We start from the raw sequence: 21,011 nt of genomic DNA, 5'->3' as shown, positions 1-21,011 counted from the left end.
CAAAAGAGTGTCCTGTGCCCAAAGGACGCCACTCCACAAAGACTAGTCCATCGAACCTCCACCTTCAGACAGGCAGCTTCCTGCAGAGAAATCTTCAATGACGCCCTGACGCGTTTCGAGGCAGCAGCTTCTTCCTCATAGGGCAAAGCAGTAAGTGTTCAGCTGCACGTTCCAACCCTTTATTCCCTTCTCTGCATGCCGCTCCCACAGGGTACTTTCACAGCATGCTGGGCGTTGTAGTGCTTTATTTGCTGAGCACTCACCTTCGTGTTGCTTTTGCAGTCTTTTGTAACCCCTCCAATGGGGCTCCGTTGGGATAGCTGTCTGTTTGTTTAAAACAATCTTTGCGCCGCCATACCAGCATAATTCAGGCATGAAGACCCGCTTTGGATTTAATCGGGCGGTGCATCCTTCCACGGCCGGACTGCCGCGTGAATATGTTCAAAAGAGTGTCCTGTGCCCAAAGGACGCCACTCCACAAAGACTAGTCCATCGAACCTCCACCTTCAGACAGGCAGCTTCCTGTAGAGAAATCTTCAATGACGCCCTGACGCGTTTCGAGGCAGCAGCCTCTTCCTCATAGGGCAAAGCAGTAAGTGTTCAGCTGCACGTTCCAACCCTTTATTCCCTTCTCTGCATGCCGCTCCCACAGGGTACTTTCACAGCATGCTGGGCGTTGTAGTGCTTTATTTGCTGAGCACTCACCTTCGTGTTGCTTTTGCAGTCTTTTGTAACCCCTCCAATGGGGCTCCGTTGGGATAGCTGTCTGTTTGTTTAAAACAATCTTTGCGCCGCCATACCAGCATAATTCAGGCATGAAGACCCGCTTTGGATTTAATCGGGCGGTGCATCCTTCCACGGCCGGACTGCCGCGTGAATATATTCAAAAGAGTGTCCTGTGCCCAAAGGACGCCACTCCACAAAGACTAGTCCATCGAACCTCCACCTTCAGACAGGCAGCTTCCTGTAGAGAAATCTTCAATGACGCCCTGAAGCGTTTCGAGGCAGCAGCCTCTTCCTCATAGGGCAAAGCAGTAAGTGTTCAGCTGCACGTTCCAACCCTTTATTCCCTTCTCTGCATGCCGCTCCCACAGGGTACTTTCACAGCATGCTGGGCGTTGTAGTGCTTTATTTGCTGAGCACTCACCTTCGTGTTGCTTTTGCAGTCTTTTGTAACCCCTCCAATGGGGCTCCGTTGGGATAGCTGTCTGCTTGTTTAAAACAATCTTTGCGCCGCCATACCAGCATAATTCAGGCATGAAGACCCGCTTTGGATTTAATCGGGCGGTGCATCCTTCCACGGCCGGACTGCCGCGTGATAGCTGTTCCTGACAAGGGGGAGGTGTGAACACCTCTGCTGAGGACAGGCATTGTTCTCAACCTCTGAGCGCGCAGGCACCCCATTAGGTCAGAACAATGTCTGGTGGTAGCAGGCTGGCTAAGGCCAGCCAGTGCCCACACTAAGGGCCCAATACCGATGTTGTTAGGAAGGCCTGTCTTCCGACTCGTATTGGGAGCCAGTTCCTACAAACAACGAAGTACGATGCCAAAAATCCTTAAATTACTCAACAACTCGTTTACTCCGATCCCATCTACAGTTTACTAACAAGAACTCTCTTGATATGCTGAATGGAGTCATGCAGAGGCATATTCTCAGATCGATTCTGAAGGCCAAAGTACGATGCGTACTTTCCATGCACCGAATCGGTCGCCAAAACCAATACGTGAGACCATCCGGAAGGGGAGTATTTCAGCTCCGATTCGCGCTACAACACGATTCCTGTGAACGAGATGGTGCAGCCATGTATTCTATTGCTCATGTCATCCCTATACTCTACCTCTACTAACACTACTACAACCCCAACCGACGGGGTCGTCGCAGAAGGTAAGTCCGACACCTACCATCATACAAAAATGGCACGACACCAAGAAAGGCAACATAAGATAAAGCAGAGGCAAAACTACAGTTACACCTGGGGTGGAGGCAATACTTGCAGCAATGTAGAGGCAAGGGGGTTGGGGGCAACTGTTACAGCAAATGAGACACAAAAGGGGGCTGGCGGGCCAATACTCCCAGCAATGTGTAGGCAATATGTGGGTTGTGGTGCAAATAGCCACAGCAATGTCCAGACAATCTGGGGTTTAGGGGCCAATACTCCCTGCAATTTATAGGAAATATGTGGGTTATGGGGCAAATAGCCACAGCTATGTCCAGCCAAGCCAGGGTTTGGGGGAGGGCAATACTTCCAGCAATGATTAGGCAATATGTGGTTGTGGGGCAAATAGCCACAGCTTATTCCAGCCAATCTGGAGTTTGGGGGACAAATACCCCCATTAAATGAGATGCACATCTGGGGTTTGAGGGGCAAATACCCCCATGAAATGAGATGCAAATCTGGGGTTCTGAGGTGCAATACCCCCTTAAAAGTAGATGCCAATCTGGGGTTCTGGGGGCAAATACCCCCATTAAATGAGATGCAAATCTGGGGTTTGAGGGGCAAATATCCCCTTAACAGTAGATGCATATCTGGGGTTCTGGGACAAATAACCCTATTAAATGAGATGCAAATCTGGGGTTTGAGGGGCAAATACGCAAATGAAATGAGATGCAAATCTGGGGTTCTGGGGTGCAAAACCCCCTTAAAAGTAGATGCCAATCTGGGGTTCTGGGGGCAAATACCCCCATGAAAGTAGAAGCAAAGCTGGGGCTTGGGGTGCAAAATCCCACTAAAAGTAGACGCAAGTCTGGGGTTTGGGGGTTAATACTCCCAGCAATGTGTACATAAGCAATGCAACTGGTGCACATGCAAAGTGCCACAATACCTACAGGTGGAGTACATGCAGCAGGAATGTCTAAATGAACAAACTCAAAAGTCATTTTCCATGAAATGCATTCCTATACTGTTGCAGAAAAAGTAACAGTTACATTTGAGGAATGGACAGGGCGGAGATGCAAGTGCTCTAGGAACTGTTAAAAAACAAACAAAGTCTCATCATTCAATAAATGGTCCCTTAAAAACTGTGAAATACTGTGGGGCTGATGTGAAACAAGACAGACCAGCAATCTACAGCAGCTCAAGGACTGTATGCGTGTGCGTCGAAGCTGTCTCATTCTTGGCAGGACACATGACAGGAGGACAAAGACCACATAGGCCTCTGGGTGTTGAGTAAAATCAGAAAGTGTTCAGCATATCCTTGGATTGGCCCTGCTGCTGATTTGACATTGTTTAAAGATCTGGTGCACCAGGGTCACCTGTGAGCCATGTTTTGGGTGACTGTTAACCACAACAAAATCCTGACTCTCTTCCCCAGTCCCCACCAGGCGAAACCAATGTGGTGTCAGTATCCTGTCCGCTGACCTGCTGTGCTGCAAATTGAGGATGGGGGTCAGACCTTGGAGCATACTCATCTTGATGCACTGTGTCACATGCCTTGCCAGAAGCAGTGTCATCTCCCCCACCAATCCATGAGTATCACGGCACAGTAGGTACAGGGAGGCTGCATTGTATGTAGGTGCCTTGCAGGGAGGCAAGTCATATTTGCCCATTACAAAATACCCCCCTCCCCCCTTGATCAGCAGCAGTGTGCCTCGTTGAAACTTCCCTTGACAGGTGACATCGCAGAGGCTACCATGAAAGTGAGGATCATGGAATGCTTGCCAATTGCTTTCAGAGTGCCCATGCATCATTGTGATCCCAATCCCAACATGGGTCCATTGCATGTTGTGTATGACCAATAAGGGAATGTCATCATCAGGTGGGTACACTCAGCCTCCCACAAAAATATTGACAATACCAACACCTATGGAACTGGATGTACTGTTCCAGTGTCACATGTGAGTTTGCTTACAGTGCAAAGTGTTGTCCACAGCACAACCAGCAATATCACCACAATGAGTCCACTCCCCTGGTGCCCCCACACCTTGATCATTCAAAGTCAGAAAACCATGAATATCTATGCCTGTGTCGTCTGGGGAGTATGGGGATTCATTTCTGGAGTTGTGAATGTGTATCTGACAGTCTACTTTACAATTTCAGCCATGTTTCAAACAGTGACCCACTGTGTTTGTCTGTGAATGGCATGCGTTATTACTGTTACAGAGTCAGACACATGGACTCACTCATTTGAATTGAGAGAATGGGATCTTCAACACAATCATGTGACAGGCCTATGTGACAGATGCCCATAGTTAGCATACCTGGAATTGGCCCACAGGATACATTTGATAACACAGGGCAGCATGGCTGGGACCGAACAGTGGCACAATGAGCACGCAAAACTCACTAAGGCCTCAATCTTGATGTCACCTGCTGCAGGGAAGTATAGCATGGCCTATTCACATGTGTTTGCTCCAATGACAACATGCCTCACATATTTGTGGAAACCACACTGAGAACAGGTCATACATTAGTCAATGTGCTGGCACATGTTGGGCATTTGCATTACTTCGGAAGCTTACCTCCATGCACATGTTACTGTGATTTGTGGTGATCACATGATCATGGCACTATAGTCACTTCCCTGAACATTACTGACTCACATCTCCCTGATGAAAGAGGCATAAGCGAGCATCAATTTATCCCTGTGCATATTTATTTATTTATTTATTTTTTTATTTATTTTAAAAATTTATAAAGCGCGGCGTATACCCGTGGGTGTCTTGGCGCTATAAATTTGCTGAAAATCCCAGAATAAGGTGGTATCTTCCTTCGAACATATTGTTTCTGAGCGGATTATTGATCAAATAACCAAGTTTTTACCAATTTTCTAAACTGAAATAACGATGGTGCCAGTTTTATTTCCTTTGGGAGCATGTTCCAGATTTTGGCTGCAGCATATGCATCTTACAATATGTATCTTACCTTGAAAAGTGCACTACGAACTACTTAGAGCTCCACAACGTCAAGTCTGCACCGGTGAGTCCCCTTCACCCTAAATGCCCCCTATACACCCTGTTCCTGTATATTTACCTCACTTTAAAGCAAATCTTGCCCCCGCCTATGTGCTACCTCTTTCCACTCAGATACCTTAGCTCTACTTCTTTCTTGTAAACCCCACCAACAAGTCACTGACCAACCCTAAATAACGGTCTGTTCCACCTAACTCTGCGGCCACACTCATTAATCTCTAAATCAGCGTTAACATTGCTGTGACGTTAGCCCGGCGCATCCCTATCTTGCAGCACCCATCTACTTATTCGGCCTGACCACCCGGGGGCTATCCCATTAAACTCTGGTGGGTTACATAACTTGTAATTCAATGGCTGGACAACAGCAACAATCTTGCACCCCTCCAGAAACAAAATTGACATAAGCCCCACCACTCTTACACTCTCCCCGTCCCCAGAGATCGCGTGTTGGCAGACTACCAATCCAACCCATATAGAAGCAGTCTGACATCGCTAGCAGTCTCGTCCTTCACTACAACCCTCCCCGACCCCTGTGTTAGCATAACACACCAAGCCCGAAAGGAACCAGCCCCACTGCCAACTTAGATAAATTGCCTTCTACCATGTCAACCTACCCCAACCCCCTCACCTTGCCCTACGTAAAACCGCACGGCCTGAACTCCTTCTCGATCAGTCTCCCCTCAACCTCTCACCCAAAGCGAAAAAAAAACTCAAACACAAACTGATCAGGCAATACACAGAATCACTATTTGCTGACATACATCACTGCTCCTCCAAAGGTCAAGTAAAAATGGACCTCATTTTTCAAACAGAAAGGCCCGACAAGTGGAATTCCATCCTTAGAGCACAATGCCACATTACCAAATACATCAATACTCCCCATAGCTGCAAACTATCATTCTCTATCCCAAACTGCACGTCGTGTTGTGGGAACACCTCTGTGACCATCTACTCTAACGGCACAGTCTTGATTCAAGCTAACAAAGTCAATCTTGAGGCATTTGATCTCCTCTTTCCCTCTCTGTGGACTAACGTTGTTCACACACATCCCCCCTCCCATCGCTCCCCTTCTACTCGGACAACCATTCCCCCCAACAGAACACCCACACCATTCTTGCGCCTGCTATCACAAACCCCTAGACTCCACCTCGAGCCACCTCCAGCACCTCTACCACCAAGAACAAGGCGCCCCTTCCCGCACTGGTCCGTCCCCTCAAACAGCCCCCTTCGTATAACCTCCTTCAAGCAATACCGGTCGAACTCAATACTCAGTCTAAGTCTTCCAATCACCCTCCTATACCCACCTGCAAAAGAAAACAATTACCACAACACGACCTTCCTCACCCGCGCCTAATCCCTTAACCCTAATTGACAACACAACAACTACCAGAAGACAACACAACATTGTCAGATCTTCTCACCTCCGGGAAGATCCCACCCAGAATCCACTCACCCCCCCCCCCCCCCCCCCAAGAAAAGATGGGGCGCCGCCTTTCCCTGATTGAAAGCCAAGTGGCTATTATAATACAGAGCCCTAAAGAAATCCTAAGCAACCTCGCTACACTCCATAAGCCCTCCTTAAACCCCCACTCTACTCCCATAATCTCCAACCACACACACCAAAGGCCCCCCAAGGCTCCCCGACCCAGCTGAACCGCATCCACCTCTCGAACCATACACCGAGATCTAATAGAACTATGGAAGCCATGTCTTCTGATGAAGCAACCGAGCTGGCCTCCTTATACACCACCCCCTCTACTCACATCCCCCAATCCTCGATTCAGGTAATCACTGGATTCAGAAGTGATCATTCCATTCTGATACCCCCTAGACCCCCAGCCTCCCTCATCAACATCCCTCTGCTCCCCTAACAAAAGAATCAAAAAAGCTACTCCCCGTACCCCATGGACAAGAAAACGAACACAGATCAACATAGTCGACTTAGAAGAAAAAATAAGCACCCTCCTGCCCATCTCCCTAGAGTGTCTCTCCACAACAGAACTCACATCCCACTACAACACAACTATGTCCTCCCTCTTAGACCAACTAGCCCCCTGAAACTGAAAAAATCCAGGAACATCCCCTCCAGATCCTGGTTTAACAAGGACATTAATGACGAAAGGAGGCAACTTAGAGCCACAGAACGTCTATGGAGAAATAATCCCTCCTCTAGCCTCTGCGAGAAACTCAAAACAGCAAGAAGAAAGTACATAAAACATATCAAAAATGAAAAAAACGACTTTTTCTGCACCGCTCTTGACAACGCGAAAAACAGGCCAAAAGAACTCTTTAACATCATCAAGCAACAAACTTCCAAGACCTCTGCAACCCAAGTCCAGGCCTCCAAAGAACTATGTGACAACTTCGCCAACTTCTTCAACGACAAAATCATCAAGATTGAGCTATTACTTGACATCAACATCAATCCCTCTTGCAAAAACTTAGCCTCAGCAGTCAAAACCATCACTAGCTTGCTCCCCACGAAAGCCTGGAGATCCTTCAACCCCGTACCTGAAGCTGAGATTCTTAAATTAATCTCCTCCTCCAAGCCCTCATCCCACATCTTCGACCCTGTATCCACCTAACTGACCAAAAAGCTGAAACTCTCCCTTGCACGTCTATGGTGTGAAATCATAAACAGCGCCTTAAAACCCGGCATCATAGTAGACTGCCTCAAAGTCAGCCAAGTCACACCACTACTGAAAAAGCCAAGCCTAGACAACAATGACCTGAATAACTTCAGACCTGTTTCCAATCTCCCCTTCCTAGCCAAAATCCTCAAAAAATGCATTCTCCGCCAACTGAATCAGCACATTGACAACATCAACCTGCTAGCCCATCACCAATCGGGCTTCAGAAAAGGCTGTAGCACCGAAACCGTGATCCTTAACATCGTGGATGACATCCTCAAGAACCTTGATACTGACCAATACTGCCTACTCATCCTCCTAGATCTTTCGGCAGCCTTTGACACAGTTGATCACAATCTTTTCATCAAGGCTCACAAAGACCGAGTAGGTGCGGACGAGGTGGTCCTTCAATGGTTCTCCTCCTTCTCTCACAATCGCTCCCAAATGATAAAAATCAAATCCTTTACGTCTGACATATTTCCCGTCAACAGAGGTGTCCCCCAATGCTCAATACTCTCCCCTCAACATATACATGGAAGCCCTCACCACCATTCTGAAATAAGCCAACATCCCCTTCCACCTATATGCAGACGACACCCAGATCTACTTGGAAACCTCCTCCATTAACGAGATTCTAAGACTCAACAGCACTCTTAGAGAAGTTCAACAATGGCTATCAACAAACCACCTTGAACTCAATCAAGAAAAAAATGAAATCATCCTCATCTCCAACAAAGAAGAAAACCCTCAGATTGTAGAGTGGCTAAAAGCAATCTCTGCTCTCAACGGTAATCTCACCCTGGCTAACTCGGTAAAATCACTAGGAATCACCCTCAACCAAAAACTAAACATGAACAAACACATTAAGATATCCGAGAAGAGTGTCTTCCTCAATCTGAAGCTTCTCAACAGAATTAAACCCTTCATCCCGCCCATGGACCTCAAACAAGCCATCCAATCACTGGTGTTATCTAGACTGGACTATGGGAACGCAGTCCTCTCCGATACATCTCTCTCCCACTTAGCATGACTCAAAACAACTCTCAATGCTGCTGCCAGAATGGTCACCGGAGTCAAAAAAATATGACCACTTATCTCCTGCACTCAGAGAACTAAAATGGCTCCCAGTGGAAATGCGTGCCAGCTTTAGAACTGCCTGCCTCACGCACAAAGCCCTGCACACAGGGAAACCGGAATACCTGGCCTCCAAACTCAAGAAAGCCGGCCAGTCAAGAAACCTCAGGAGCTCCAACACCCTCTTACTCATCCCTTTGAAAACACGCAAACAAAAAACCACGCCATGATCCTTCGCAGCAAAAGCACCCAAAATCTGGAACTCCATCCCTCTGATATCAGGACTATCCCTTCCTTTATAAAATTCAATAAACTCCTAAAAGACCTCTACCTCAACTGTGCCTTCCCGAACTGAAATTCGAAACACACAAGCCTGCACTCTGCAGCCACCAGACAATGCTCCACCACTCCCTACCTCATCCCCGCTCCCTAACCCCCTCCTCGTTCACAGCCTCTCAGAGGAAGATAAATAAATAATAAAATGTATCTGTGGGTTTGGCTGACTTACAACCAGTAAAACGTACAGCAGGCTAAGGTACTGTAACATGCATAAACTCACTCAGCAGAGAAGTACTAAAGAATGTGGTCCAATCTGTACAATGTCAAATATAGGATGAGACTATAGATCATATAATGATCCACATAGGGACAGTAAATAACATATCTACTTGAACCTATGACAGAGCAAGGGAAGACAACACATGTCTTAATACTGCCCTCATATACTTTGCAGTGTCATGCGTCATCATTGGGCCGCATCATACATCCAGGTGTAGACACTGGATGAAAGGCAATTTTTTTATGACGAAGAGCAGTGGTGAGTGAAGAGAAAGAAAGAAAATGTGATAGTGCACATACAACACATAGGACAACGTGAGACAACAAAAGAAAGAAGGGAGGTCTAATCCCCTCTGTAACGGGACCAAGCTGTGCAGTACTTAAATTTAAAACAACCTAGGGGTCAACATAGGTTTTTTTTATATGTATCGGGGTATACAGGGAAAGTGACGATCCCTATAGCCCCACTGCAATTACCAACATGTTTCTGCCAATATTAAGCCCCCACACGGGTAGCGCTGGCTTTCATCAGGGTGTTGGTCCCCACTTTCCGATCCTTACCCTAATTGAGTGTTTATTACCTTTGTTTTTTGTCTGGAGGTAATATCCCATACTCTTGGTACTCTCCAGAATTTCTGTGAGGGAACCACTTCACAAGTTCATACATTTTTCTCTAAACCCGGGACTTAGTTGGACTGCGCTCTCGCCGTCACATAGTCACGAGAAGCACCAGGAATTCTGCCCTCACTTCAGTCCAGCGTCGGTCATAAAACGATTGTACTCCATCAAGTGTGTTGATCTGCACCTGGATGTATGATGCGGCCCAATGATGAAGCATGACACTGCAAAGGGTGTGAGGGCAGTATTAAGACATGTATTGTCTTCCCTTGCTCTGTCTTAGGTTCAAGTAGATATGTTATTTACTGTCCCCATGCGGATCATTATATGATCTATAGTCTCATCCTATCTTTGACATTGTACAGATGAGACCACATTTTTTAGTACTTCTTTGCTGAGTGAGTTTATATTGACAGTAAGGGAGCCAGAGAAGTCTCAGTCCCTTGTCTCTCCTGGTGTGTTTTTCACTGTAACATGCATGTCTAACAAAGGTGTGCAAAAAGGCACATACCCACCCCTTCCTTGCTGCTGTCTTGCCTACAACTGCCCATCCAGGTCAGGAAAGACCCCCTCTAAGATGCAGGGCATGTGAGGGGTCAGTGTTCGGCGCTCGCTCCTCTTGCCGCGACGTGACAGGCCCAGCTGGACCTCTGCGATCTTCTTGGCCCAGCCACGAATGTCCTGCCACCTCTTGCGGCAATGACAGAAGCGCCAAATCTTCAACCCCACGGCGCTCACATTCCGGGAGATGGTCTTCCAAATCTTGGCCTTCTCATGGGGGTTGACCTGTAAGGATGACATTGTGACAGAACATTAGGGCACATGCAACATGTTTCTGAGTCAGACACCTGTACATACTGTTAATGCTCAGTTTGGCAAGAATGTCTAAGGGCTATGCCTATGATATTCTGTGCAGTTGTCCTGGGTTCAATGATAACTCTGTATCACGAGAACAGTGATAAGATGTTTAGCCCAGTATACACACTTCTACGGCAGTGTACCTGCCCACAACAGTTGACTACACGCTCTTGAAGTCACAGATAACATTTGACATGCTTGCCAATGAGATTCCTAATGGTAGTATAGCAAGGTGATTGCATATGTCCAATGAAAATGCAGTGTGATCATCACTCACCTGCTCCTTTGGTTTGCCTTACAGCTGGCTGTATAGTAGGAGGAGGGTGTCCAACAGGGCCTGGTACTCCTCCTTGCTGAATGCTGGGGCCCTGTCCTCTGTGCGTGCCATGAGGATGTAGTAACAGCAGCAGACAGATGGGGAGGTACCGGAATAATGCAGGTAGTACAGACAAGTGAAGTCTCAAGGGAACAAACTTATATCTAAACAGCAGAGGTGTTGTCAAATCCATGCTGTAAAATTGATAAGTTTGAGTCGGATCATTATCTGAATCGGTCCAATGCATTACATTGCTTGCAAACGACATGCCTACTGCAAAGTTCCAAAACTCATCACCGGACCACGAGTGACTGTGATACATTGTTGATGAGAGGAGAGAAAGTTTCCACACAATGCATATTGGAATTAAAATGCGCATCTGTCACCATAACAACCAAGATCTAATGGCCGTGACCGAATCTGCTCAGATGCGGCTACTGCGTTCTTTGAATACTCCCCCGCTTCTCTCACCATAACAACCAACATCCAATGGCTGTGACCAAATCAGTTTGGATGCGGCTACCGCATTCCTTGAATGCTCACACGCATCTCTCACTATAACAACCAACATCCAACGGCTGTGACGAATCGGTTCAGATGCGGCTACCACTTCCTTTGAATTTTCATTCAGCAGGGCAGAAACCACTGTGATAGTTGTATGTTTTGAGAAATCCATGTGTATGTTCATCTTTTTACAAGCTGAAATGGACCTTTATATGCATAGCTCACACACCCATGATGAGCAAAATTTGAGGGGCACATGACACACTGTAATTGTGGCTAATACTAATAATTTTCATATGTTTTGAAATGTACACTTCTTGGCTTTGTCACAGTGCCAATGACTCCATTGGCACGTACAAGTCCATATTTTAACATTATCATGGCATTAAGTCAGTTTGTAACCCAGAGTGCAATCAGCATGATTCCTGACTATAAATAAAATGTGTGTGATTCGTGGTTCAAGTATTTACATTTGAAAAGTTAGACCGTAACTAGATGCACCCAAGCAAATGATGTGTGTTGAGTGTTTTACCAATGTATCTTTGTTGCCCTGACTCAAGTGTATGACGGCATCATACATGCAAATCAACAAAAAATAATGGTTTGTGTATGTAATTGTATGTGTGATGCTGAGCTGACAACAGGACAGTGTCCATCCTGGACAGTAGTGTGCATAATTTACAAAGTGGGATGCTGTATGTATGTGTTCTCCAATATATCTGTCAAATCATAATCCTTATGTGTGTACATTTTGAGCATATAATTGTTGTCACACACCTATATCTCAGATTATATTGTGTTGCTTAGTTTATTATGTGATTCTTGATTGACTTGACTGGTGACGTACAGTAGTGACTTTGTCAGTATAGCACACAAATTACTGTGTGACCATACTGTGGTAACAATTCTGGCAAGGCTCATTATACTGTAAAATGTATCCAAGATCAACCGTACACATTCAAACATGTATTACAAATGTTCCCTACTCTATTTTGTGCTCACATTACATGTTCTGTTTGTAATGATGCATGTTATCTTGTATATTTGTATTTGACAACAATTGTGTTTACGCTCTACACATAGGTATCTCAGACAACCACCAGTGTACAGGCCCTTCCCAGACCTGCAGACTATGGAGGAATGTGACAAAATTCGCAAATATCGTTTCACCAGGGCAATAATTAAACAGTTGGCTAACCAGTTGACACCAGATATGATGCCTGGTCTCACATATCCAACTGCACTGACCCCCAAGAGGAAGCTCATGGTTGACTTACAATTCTTTGCTACTGGTCGTTTTCCAGTATACTTTGGCAACATCTGGTGGCATGTTACAGATGATGTTCAGCCGTGTTCTGCATGATTTGTTGGAAGCATTGCTCCATCGCCTGGACCAGTATATCATGTTCCCACACCAGGAGAGTTAACTGACATCAAGTGCGAATTCTACACCTTAGGACATACACCACACGCCTTTGGAGCAATTGATGGAACCCATGTTGATTTGGTACCACTACAGACCAATGAACAGGTCTACTGTAACCGGAAGCACTTTTACTTGATTAATGTCCAGGTGATGTGTTTGGCAGAGATGTCCATCTCCCGCGTCTGTACACGTTTCCCTGGCTCAGCACATGATGCTTACAACCTGAGGAACAGTGTCATCCCCCATATGGTGTCCCAGCTGCAACATGACCGTGCCTGGATTGTTGGTAGGTGATGTTTCATGTGTATGTTGTAGTGTGTGTTGATTGCATGTCAGATAGTGAACTTTTTTCTGTGTTCTATGAAGGTGACTCTGGATACACCAACCATCCCTGGTTGCTGACCCCTGTGCGCAACCCAGTCACCCTTGCAGGAGTGCGGTTCAATGAGGCACAGGCTCGTACCAGGAGAGCTGTTGAACGTACATTTGTTCTCCTGAAAACAAGGTTCCGGTGTCTGGATCACAGGAGGAGCACTACAATATAGCACCCAGAACGTGTGCAAGATTATTACAGCTGCATGTATGCTCCACAACCTTGCAATCCGGAAGGACATTCCACTTATACTGGATGCCGGAGACCATCAACCACCAACAAGGCAGGATCCAGGCTTGGGACATGATGCCAGTGATGATGAGGATGATGTTGGGGATTTGCGACAAGAACTTATCCGCAACTACTTCACCTAAATGTGAGTATTCAATGAGTTGTGCAAACCCAAAATGTTTGTTTGTGTGTTGCTGTTGTCCTACGTGTATGTATGCTGCTGAGTGTATGTTATTCTTCAATAGGTTTGTACTGAGAAGCTTAAACAAATTTTGTATATGACATGTACAATGCTACACTCAATACTAGCTTGTGTTTACACTGACATTTGTATGATTTAGCAGAGACAGTTAGCAACATTAAGCAACATCATTCCTGAGTTTATGACTCTATTCTATGTTACTCTTTATCAGGATCATTCACCATGTGAACTGCAGAGTTGTGACCACACCAGACCCATGATACTGTGCCATACTCCAACAGTGAGCAGTTGTGGAACTCCCTGGACCGCACTTCCTTCTGAACTGATAATCATTTCTTTTTACTTGTGACCATTTTGTTAATGTGTGATGTCATTACAGTTTGGGTTAAGGTGCAAGATTGTAAAATTCTGAATAAACCTGTGCTTCATGTTGAGGTGTGCCTTGTCTATTTGCACACATCCAAAGGTTATCCTGAAACAAAACATATTCCATGATGATCTGTTTTGGTGACTGTTATAGGACAAACCACAGGGAGAGGCGGTAGGGGTCCAGCAAAGGGAAATTTTATTAATGGTTCACCAAGTGTCACCGGGTACTCCGCTGGGTGTTGTCCCTAAGCCTGACTCAGGCTGATTTTTCCTTTCAGCAGGCTTCTCGCTATTTCATTCTTGATGGTTAGCCCTTCGATTGTCCTCTCTTGCGTTGGTTTTCCCTCGGGGAGAAAAAGAAAAGGAGAGGCAATCAGTTATCGGGCCACCCTCCAATGTAAATGTTACCCACAAACACTTCCCGGACAACAGGGACATGTCTGGGCAGAGTCCAAATACGCTGCCTCTTACGGTAAGTGAAGGAGGGGTAGGAAGAACACAAAACACAACAAAAGAACAATGAACCTGATACAAGAGTGGGGGACGTTACTCTTCACGTGACCCCTATGTTACCCTTCTCTCCCAGTCCTGAGTTCCTCCCGTCACCTGGGTTTGTGTCCTAAACCTAGTAGGATACCCAGGTTCAGCCCTCTACATAAAAGTGAATCTCTGTCTTTCCTTCAGTGCGCCGTGCAGGCTCTTTTATATGCCCATGAAGTACACTTGAGTGAAAAACCATCTGTTAATCACCCGCACGGTTGTTCGGGCCACTTGCCTGAGGCCGTGGCTCTCTGACAGAGCCACGGCTGCCTCGTCCAAAGCGCCTTCCCCTGGAAAAATTACCACCACTGGTCCGCTCCACTCCTCCTCATCTCCTGTCTGGTCTGCGGTCTCCGCACTCTTCTACGCTGGCCCCCGCTGTTCTACTGTTGGCCATGCTTTGTCGTTTCGCCACTACACACCCTCTTCTCCTCACCTGGCGTACTTGTATCTACTTCCAGGGTCAGCTGATGTTGGGATCCGCCCCTCCATGGACACCGAACACACCTTTGCGATATCCCTGGGGCACCGATAGTCCTCCTCCGAGGGCGCCCTGTCACAGTGCTCCCCAACCAGGCATGGCCCATCGGGCCATGAAACAGCTGCGGAATGGAAAAGGAAGTCCACACTGCTCTGCTGTGAACCTGGACGGTGTGCCACATGAACAGAAAAAGGCTACAGTGCCAGAAACCATCGCAGGATGCAGGCGTTGGAGTCTTTGTTCTGGACAGCCACACCAGAGGAGCATGATCTGTGTGAAGTCAAAATGGGCGACCCAGTAGATAGTACTGGAGCATTTGGACAGCTCATTTTATGGCCAAGCACTCCTTCTCCACTGTGGAGTTACAAGTTTCACGTGGCAGCAGCTTGCGACTCAAGAAGATCACGGGATGTAACATCCCAGCCCCGTTGGGCTGAGACAAGACAGCCCCCAGACCCCTGTCCAAGGCATTGGTTTGTAGCGTGAACTCTTTAGTGAAGTCGGAACAAATAAGAACAGGGTTGTGACACTACAGACCCTTCAATGTCTCAAAGCTTCGCTGCTGACAGAGCGACCACTCCCTGATGGTATTGGGGTGTGCTTTTGTCAACAGATCTGTTAATTGAGCACCCACCTCAGAAAACCGGGGGATGAACCAACAGTAGTAGCCCACCAAACCCAGGAAGGCCTGGGGCCCTTTTTCGTGGAAGGCCTGTCCAGGATCTTGATGGCCTATACTTTGTCCACCTGAGGTTGTATCTGTCCCTCCTGTATGTAATACCCAAGTAACGTATTGTGTTTCATTCAAACATACATTTCTCAGGGTTCACCGTAAGCCCCGCTTGTCTGAGGCTGTTGAGCACTGCCCGTAAATGGGTGACATGTTGTTCCCATGTCTGGCTAAAGACTGCTATGTTATCCAGGAAGGCGGCTGCAAACGTTCTGTGTGCACGTAATACCACATCCATCAGAAGTTGGAAAGTAGACGTGGCTCCATGCAGACCGAAGGGCAGGACCTTGAAGTGATACAGGCCTGGGGGGGGGGGGGAGCAGTTTTTCCCAGGCTGATGGTGTTAAGGGTATCTGCCAGTAGCCTTTAGTTACATATAACGTGGTTAGAAACCTGGCTGTACCTAGCTTATCTATCATCTCGTCAACTCGTGGCATGGGGTAAGTTTTGAATTGGGAGACCGCGTTTAGCTGTCTAATATCACCACAGAATTGGAGAGAGCCATTAGGTTTCAGTACCAATACAACTGGGGAACACCAGGGACTTCGTGAGGGTTCTATAACACCATCTTGCAACATCTCCTCTACTTCTTCTTCCAGTACCCTCAGTCTGGAATCTAGTATTCTGTAAGGTTGCAACCTAATAGGCTTGGCCCCATCAGTCCTGATGCCGTGGCACTCTTGGGGTGGTCCTGCCCGTTCTCTGGGAGAAGACGTCACGACAACTGTCTACTAGAGTGTTAAGGGTTTTGTTTGGTCTATTGTCAAATGGGAACCCATGGGGACAGCACCAGTTTCTTTGGTCTTTCCAACAGAGGGAAAGGGAATAGCCAGAGGCTGGGCATCAGTCACCAGCAGGTTGGTAGAGGACACAACTATTGGCTCTGTTCTTTCTACCCATGTCTTCAAGTGGTTGACGTGGTACATCTGACCTGCCCTCCCCGAATGGGGTACCACTACCCTATAGGTGACCGGTGTTACCTCGGCCAGAACCTCAAAGGGAGTCTGCCACTTTGCTAATAGCTTGTTGTCAGTAGCAGGAAGGAGGAAAAGGACCTTATCCCCAACTTAGAGCTCCTTTAGCACTGTTCTGGTGTCATACACACTTTTCTGTTTGTCTTGGGCGGTCTCTAGGTTATGCCGCACCTCCTCCCACAGCGTGGTCAGTCTCTCTTTGAGTTGGGTGGCATAATCGAGGAGACCCTTCCCTTTGTCTTCTTGGTCTTCCCACCTCTCTGCAGCCATTTCTAGCAGATTCCGGGGCTTCCTCCCAAATATAGCCTGTCAAGGACTGGGTGTGAGTTCGGATCGCAAAAAGGGTCAGAGCTAGCTGTTTATCCCAATTCCTCCCTGTTGCAGACATGGTCCTTCTCAGGATGCTCTTAATGGTGCGGTTGTACCGCTCTACCAGACCATCTGTTTGGGGATGGTAGACCGAGGAGCGTATTTTTTGGACACCCAGCACTTTGCAGATTTGTGCCATGAGCCGCGACATAAAAGGTGTGCCTTGCTCCATCAGGATCTCAAGAGGGAACCACAAATGGCTGAAAACCCTATCATTGCCTGTGCTACAGTATTGGTTGTCATGCTAGTGAATGCAATTACCTCTGGGTCTCTTGTGTAATCGACCAGTACAAGTATGTACTGGTACCCCCTGGCAGAGGTGACCAAAGGTCCTACTATGTCCATACCAACCCTGGAAAAGGGGACCTCAATGACGGGTAGGGGACACAATGGTACCCTAGGAATGTGGGAGGGGTTGACCCGCTGACACAGGGGACAAGCCACACAAAAGCAACATATAACAGAGAAAACCCTAGGCCAATAAAACTGGCACAAGAGGTATTCTTTGGTCAAACCCTCTTCTTTAATGACCCCCCAACCGCCTGGCTATGTGCTAGGTGTAAGACCTGGTTTCGGAAAGGAAGAGGGACTAGGAGTTGGGTAACCATTTTGTGGGTTTCCTGACACTCCTATACAACAAACCCCTTGAGATATAAAAGCAAGGGCCTACGTGGTTGTCTTCCTCTGACACTGTCTGGGCACAGGCATTTCCCAAGGTGGAGGTCTTCCTTCTGAGACGCCCTGAATCTGTGCTGTGTTCCATGTTCTCCACCTGCAATGGAGGATGTAGAAGGATTGTTAGTCAACCCGTTCAGCACCATGTGACAGTAATGTTCTCTCTTTTCTCTATGGGTTTTTACTAGCCCCCTTCAGCCACAAGTATTTCACTTTTGTCTTGATGTCTCTGGACTGTAGTGTCAAAGCGTCTGCATAGTCGGTGCCTATGATCATGTCTTCTACTAATCATGGTATCCTCCCAACTTGTATGGGTCTTCTTTCCCTTTCTTCCACTATGTCTTCTGGTCTCCATGAACACAGATGATTTGCACAGTTTCTTCCTCCTTCCACTGATGACCCTATATCCGCTCTCTTAGGGCCTTTGTTGTGACCCCGTTGACACAGAAATACAGGTGGTATGCCTCGTTCCCATCTCCTGCCCACAGCACCCAACCTCTTGCATACCCCACTTCCATGGGCTCACTGGGGCCCGTCCTTTGGGAGAAGTTCCGTGTGATGTGGCCTCACTCAGCACATTGGTAACATTGGGGCGCTTGTCTGCCCTCCCTTCCCAAGAATCATGCTGGCAGCCTTGTGTCCAGGAGGGGTCTAAGACGGGAGTAGGGGGACTGGGACAGGGAAAGTGACGATCCCTATAGCCCCACTGCAATTACCAACATGTTTCTGCCAATATTAAGCCCCCACACGGGTAGCGCTGGCTTTCATCAGGGTGTTGGTCCCCACTTTCCGATCCTTACCCTAATTGAGTGTTTATTACCTTTGTTTTTTGTCTGGAGGTAATATCCCATACTCTTGGTACTCTCCAGAATTTCTGTGAGGGAACCACTTCACAAGTTCATACATTTTTCTCTAAACCCGGGACTTAGTTGGACTGCGCTCTCGCCGTCACATAGTCACGAGAAGCACCAGGAATTCTGCCCTCACTTCAGTCCAGCGTCGGTCATAAAACGATTGTACTCCATCAAGTGTGTTGATCTGCACCTGGATGTATGATGCGGCCCAATGATGAAGCATGACACTGCAAAGGGTGTGAGGGCAGTATTAAGACATGTATTGTCTTCCCTTGCTCTGTCTTAGGTTCAAGTAGATATGTTATTTACTGTCCCCATGCGGATCATTATATGATCTATAGTCTCATCCTATCTTTGACATTGTACAGATGAGACCACATTTTTTAGTACTTCTTTGCTGAGTGAGTTTATATTGACAGTAAGGGAGCCAGAGAAGTCTCAGTCCCTTGTCTCTCCTGGTGTGTTTTTCACTGTAACATGCATGTCTAACAAAGGTGTGCAAAAAGGCACATACCCACCCCTTCCTTGCTGCTGTCTTGCCTACAACTGCCCATCCAGGTCAGGAAAGACCCCCTCTAAGATGCAGGGCATGTGAGGGGTCAGTGTTCGGCGCTCGCTCCTCTTGCCGCGACGTGACAGGCCCAGCTGGACCTCTGCGATCTTCTTGGCCCAGCCACGAATGTCCTGCCACCTCTTGCGGCAATGACAGAAGCGCCAAATCTTCAACCCCACGGCGCTCACATTCCGGGAGATGGTCTTCCAAATCTTGGCCTTCTCATGGGGGTTGACCTGTAAGGATGACATTGTGACAGAACATTAGGGCACATGCAACATGTTTCTGAGTCAGACACCTGTACATACTGTTAATGCTCAGTTTGGCAAGAATGTCTAAGGGCTATGCCTATGATATTCTGTGCAGTTGTCCTGGGTTCAATGATAACTCTGTATCACGAGAACAGTGATAAGATGTTTAGCCCAGTATACACACTTCTACGGCAGTGTACCTGCCCACAACAGTTGACTACACGCTCTTGAAGTCACAGATAACATTTGACATGCTTGCCAATGAGATTCCTAATGGTAGTATAGCAAGGTGATTGCATATGTCCAATGAAAATGCAGTGTGATCATCACTCACCTGCTCCTTTGGTTTGCCTTACAGCTGGCTGTATAGTAGGAGGAGGGTGTCCAACAGGGCCTGGTACTCCTCCTTGCTGAATGCTGGGGCCCTGTCCTCTGTGCGTGCCATGAGGATGTAGTAACAGCAGCAGACAGATGGGGAGGTACCGGAATAATGCAGGTAGTACAGACAAGTGAAGTCTCAAGGGAACAAACTTATATCTAAACAGCAGAGGTGTTGTCAAATCCATGCTGTAAAATTGATAAGTTTGAGTCGGATCATTATCTGAATCGGTCCAATGCATTACATTGCTTGCAAACGACATGCCTACTGCAAAGTTCCAAAACTCATCACCGGACCACGAGTGACTGTGATACATTGTTGATGAGAGGAGAGAAAGTTTCCACACAATGCATATTGGAATTAAAATGCGCATCTGTCACCACAACAACCAAGATCTAATGGCCGTGACCGAATCTGCTCAGATGCGGCTACTGCGTTCTTTGAATACTCCCCCGCTTCTCTCACCATAACAACCAACATCCAATGGCTGTGACCAAATCAGTTTGGATGCGGCTACCGCATTCCTTGAATGCTCACACGCATCTCTCACTATAACAACCAACATCCAACGGCTGTGACGAATCGGTTCAGATGCGGCTACCACTTCCTTTGAATTTTCATTCAGCAGGGCAGAAACCACTGTGATAGTTGTATGTTTTGAGAAATCCATGTGTATGTTCATCTTTTTACAAGCTGAAATGGACCTTTATATGCATAGCTCACACACCCATGATGAGCTAAATTTGAGGGGCACATGACACACTGTAATTGTGGCTAATACTAATAATTTTCATATGTTTTGAAATGTACACTTCTTGGCTTTGTCACAGTGCCAATGACTCCATTGGCATGTACAAGTCCATATTTTAACATTATCATGGCATTAAGTCAGTTTGTAACCCAGAGTGCAATCAGCATGATTCCTGACTATAAATAAAATGTGTGTGATTCGTGGTTCAAGTATTTACATTTGAAAAGTTAGACCGTAACTAGATGCACCCAAGCAAATGATGTGTGTTGAGTGTTTTACCAATGTATCTTTGTTGCCCTGACTCAAGTGTATGACGGCATCATACATGCAAATCAACAAAAAATAATGGTTTGTGTATGTAATTGTATGTGTGATGCTGAGCTGAC

Source organism: Lissotriton vulgaris, chromosome 7 (assembly GCF_964263255.1).
Source record: "Lissotriton vulgaris chromosome 7, aLisVul1.2, whole genome shotgun sequence".
Classification (NCBI taxonomy): Eukaryota; Metazoa; Chordata; class Amphibia; order Caudata; family Salamandridae; genus Lissotriton; species Lissotriton vulgaris.
This window is presented reverse-complemented; position numbering follows the sequence as displayed.